This window comes from Mauremys mutica, unplaced genomic scaffold (genome assembly GCF_020497125.1).
Source record: "Mauremys mutica isolate MM-2020 ecotype Southern unplaced genomic scaffold, ASM2049712v1 Super-Scaffold_100280, whole genome shotgun sequence".
In the NCBI taxonomy this organism is placed as follows: Eukaryota; Metazoa; Chordata; order Testudines; family Geoemydidae; genus Mauremys; species Mauremys mutica.
The window spans coordinates 412,063-416,865 of record NW_025423303.1 but is presented as its reverse complement, the minus strand read 5'-3'; positions in this window follow the sequence as shown (position 1 = coordinate 416,865).

Genomic DNA, 4,803 nt, shown 5'->3' with positions numbered 1-4,803 from the left:
AGAGATTCTTTGAACCTCTGGTAACAATGAAAGCAAATTTTGAAACCGATCAGGCACTACTCTAGTCCAATTAAAATATACCTGAAATCTAAGAGCTACTTGCAACATTCTATCTGCAGGCCAGTAAATGATTTGATTGCCTGCAGCAGTGGTAAGATTAATATGTATATCTTGCAATGTGGTGGCTTTAACGTACACACAGCTATCATTAGCTTGAAAAAGTGGGTGTCCTGTCAGGGTAGTTCCTTGACCTCTACCCTCGCAGCAAATATTGTCATAAACAGTGACAACTTCCCCTGGCTTCAGTTTCCGTACACACTGAAGCTGTGGTGGTTCTAATGGCCAAAATGTCCATTGATTTCCCAACCCCATCCAAATATCAGCTGTAATCCCAGGAGCACTAACTAAAAATTGATTAGGAGAATCAGGCGGTCTCACTTCCCAGATATCTCGGTGAATCACCCAATCCCATATGCATCCTCCCCATGGACCCGGTAGGATTCGGTATGTGGGAGCCCACACCCCCTTAACCGGTCCATATGCTTGGAAGGAGCACTGTGAACGTCCACACTTCCACCCAGAAAGTCTCCAAGTATGTCTCCATGGCCACAGATTAGATGGTACTCCTGATGTGTCTGTAAGGGCAGTGGGCCAAGCTTGGTGCTCAAGATCATTCCGAATGGCCATCAGCTGGTCATTCAGGAAATCCTGAATTTCCGAACATGCTAGATCCCATGCAATGCCTTCCCAGCCTCAGTGATATTCAATACCATCTCTCTCAATAACTTCTGGGTCATAGAACTAAGGGCGGAAATGACATGTAACTCACCCACTCCAGTTTGCACTTGGGTTAGGTGTGCCCCAGAAATTAGGCTGGTGGCCTTCTCTAGTTGGCCCAATTTCTCATCATGTTCCTGGTTCTTAAAAATATTCCAAACTGCCGCTGCACTATTGGCCCCATCCCATAAGGATCCGGTCAGGTCCCTCTTCTTTCTAGAGGAAATAACCCAGGCCCTCTGTTGCGCTAATCTAATGGCAGCCCCTTGTGAACAATTGGGATATGTAGAGGTGATCTGAAAACTAGATAAAGGCAATGTAAACTTCAGTCCCTAGTGTAGTGTTAATTACAGTCCATCGATATTCTGCTACATCTCTCCTTAGTGTGGGTCTATACCACATCTGTTGGTTGTATACCTTTATATATTTCCGAGAGGCATTAATATCAATAGCATAAGAGGGAGTGTATTGCAATAAAGTACAGGTTACATTATCAGTCACTGGAATGGTTTCAATACAGGTAAAATTTCCAGTAGCAGAACAAACTCTTTGGGTATTCGTTTGATTATTCACTAATTGGGTAACCAAATAACAATAAGGGCCTCTTTTAGGTAACATAGCACAAATTCCAGGAATAATCATCATATCTACTTCACTATGGAACCCATCAATTTCATTCATAATTTTTTTGGGCTTATTTGCAGTAATATTATGGATCTCTATTTTCACTGATCCATTTGTTTTCCACTCAATTGTTCGCTCATATGAATTCGTTTGAACTTTAAAAAATAGTCTGAGCAATATTTTAATAAATCACTAAGATGGGAAGGTCGTGGCCAATGAATTTCATTAGAATATACAATTTTGTTTGTATCTGGATAAATTACAGAGGTGATGGCCAGGGTTGAGGGGCTAGTGGGGGCGATGTTGTTTTTCCACAATTTCTGCCTGTGCACGTCGGTGGAAGCATTCAATGTATAGCATTCAATGTATAGCAACTGCACACCGCACCATAGTAACTCTAGCTCAGGAACCAATCCATGCAACAAACCTCGATGCCAACTCTGCCCACATATCTACACCAGCAACACCATCACAGGACCAAACCAGATGAGCCACAACATCACCGGTTCATTCACCTGCACTTCCACCAATGTAATATATGCCATCATATGCCAGCAATGCCCCTCTGCTATGTACATCGGCCAAACTGGACAGTCTCTAAGGAAAAGGATAAATGGACACAAATCAGACATTAGGAATGGCAATATACAAAAACCTGTAGGAGAACACTTCAACCTCCCTGGCCACACAATAGCAGATCTTAAGGTGGCCATCCTACAGCAAAAAAACTTTAGGACCAGACTTCAAAGAGAAACTGCTGAGCTCCAGTTCATCTGCAAATTTGACACCATCAGCTCAGGACTAAACAAAGACTGTGAATGGCTTGCCAATTACAGAACCAGTTTCTCCTCCCTTGGTTTTCACACTTCAACTGCTAGAACAGGGCCTCATCCTACCTGATTGATCTAACCTCGTTATCTCTAGCTTGCTTCTTGCTTGCTTATATATACCTGCCCCAGGAAATTTCCACCACTTGCATCCGAAGAAGTGGGTATTCACCCACGAAAGCTCATGCTGCAAAACGTCTGTTAGTCTATAAGGTGCCGAAGGTTAGTTAAATCAAGGAGGATGGGGCCTTTTCTAGCAGTTGAGGTGTGAACACCGAGAGAGGAGAAACTGCTTTTGTAGTTGGCTAGCCATTCACAGTGTTGTACCAATATAATAAAAACCAGCAGGATCTTATTAAGAGGGATAAGGCAAAGATGCCACATTTATTGTAAATACCATAACAAAACAAAAGACAATGTTTTCCTACTTATTTCTATTACTACTTATTCCTTATACACACACACACACATATTCATTCACACAATCATTCATTCAGGTTCTGTATAGATGTTATAGTTACCAGCCTAGATGTTGCTCATGCCAAGTTACTGGCCAGGTATCTTGGTCATGAGGATGGAGCCGAGTCTGTGTCAGATGCATCTGATGCTCCTGGAGGTTGGTATCAGAACCATAGACTCAAAGTCCTCAGTCTTTAGAGTCCAGTTTTATAGGGATTTTTCCCTATGTTAGTTCATAGGAGTTGCTTCATTTTGCTGTTGCTAAATCAATCAGCAGATGGCTGGCTCCATGTTATTAGATGTTTTGTTTTTCCTTCCTTTGAGGTGTGGTGGGTGGATTCCAGTTTGCCCTCCGGGGGTCATCTGGTTGATCCCACTTGACACCTTTTTCAGCCGACACTGAATTCTTCAGGCTGGTGACTCCCTAACCATTCAGTCACATACATTCTTTATCTTAATCACATCTATTTCACTGTCTCTTTACTTTTTGGGGTGTTACCAATTTATGTGAGACTCCCTGTCTTTTAACAATCAAAGATAAAGTGAGATGAAAACTTACAGAGAGTGGGGGTCTCTATCTATACACTATACCAGCTACTGTTTTGGCTTACTTAGAGTTAATTAAAATGTTTAACAAGTTTTATGCAAAGTATTTCTTTGAGCTTAACAAGTTTTATACCAAGTATCTCTTTGAGCAGGCTTTACACAGACACAGCTGGTGGCTTGCAGGTTAGAAGCTAAATGTTGGGAATCACAAATTTACTTCTAACATAAACCTTAAGTTATAAAGTATTAATTAACAATAAATCAATAAATCATTTCTCATATAAACCATGTTTAATATAAACCTTCTTTAATATCCCTACAACAGTCCTTGTTTAATCCTGAGCTGATGGTGTCCAATTTGCAAATGAACTGAAGCTCAGCAGTTTCTTTGAAGTCTGGTCCTAAAGTTTTTTTGCTGCAGGATGGCTACCTTAAGATCTGGTATTGTGTGTCCAGTGAGGTTGAAGTGTTCTCCTACAGGTTTTTTGTATAATGCCATTCCTAATATCTGATTTGTGTCCATTTATCCTTTTCCGTAGGGACTGTCCAGTTTGGCCAATGTACATAGCAGAGGGGAATTGCTGGCACATGATGCTGTATATTATATTGGTGGACGTGCAGGTGAATGAACTGGTGATGTTGTGGCTGATCTGGTTAGGTCCTGTGATGGTGTCGCTGGTGTAGATATGTGGGCAGAGTTGGCATCGAGGTTTGTTGGATGGATTGGTTCCTGAGTTTGAGTTACTATGGTGCGGTGTGTGGTTGCTGATGAGAATATGCTTAAGGTTGGCGGGTTGTTTGTAGGCGAGGACTGACCTACCTTCCAAGGTCTCTGAAAGTGAGGGATTGTTGTCCAGGATGGGTTGTAGATCACTGATGATGCATTGGAGAGGTTTTAGCTGGGGACTGTAGGTGATGGCCAGTGGAGTTCTGTTGGTTTCTTTCTTGGGCTTGTCTCACAGCAGGAGGCTTCTGGGTACACGTCTGGCTCTGTTGATTTGTTTCCTTATTTCCTCGTGTGGGTACTGTAGTTCTGAGAATGCTTGGTGAAGATCTTGTAGGTGTTGGTCTCTGTCTGAGGGGTTGGAGTAGATGCGGTTGTACCTCAGCGCTTGGCTATAGACGATGGATCGTGTGGTGTGTCCAGGATGGAAGTTGGAGGCATGAAGGTAGGCATAGCGGTCAGTAGGTTTTTGGTATAGGGTGGTGGGAATGTGACCGTCACTTATTTGTACTGTGGTGTCTAGGAAGTGGACCTCCCGTGTAGATTGGTCCAGGCTGAGGTTGATGGTGGGGTGGAAGCTGTTGAAATCGTGGTGGAATTATTTCAGAGTCTCCTTCCCATGGGTCCAGATGATGATGTCACCAATGTAGTGTAGGTAGAGGAGGGGCATGAGTGGACGAGAGCTGAGGAAGCATTGTTTCAGATCAGCCATAAAAATGTTGGCATATTGTGGGGCCATGCGGGTGCCCATAGCAGTGCCACTGGTCTGGAGATATTGTCACCAAATTTGAACTAATTGTGCGTGAGGATAAAGTCACAGAGCCTAGTAGCCAGTTGTGCTGTGGC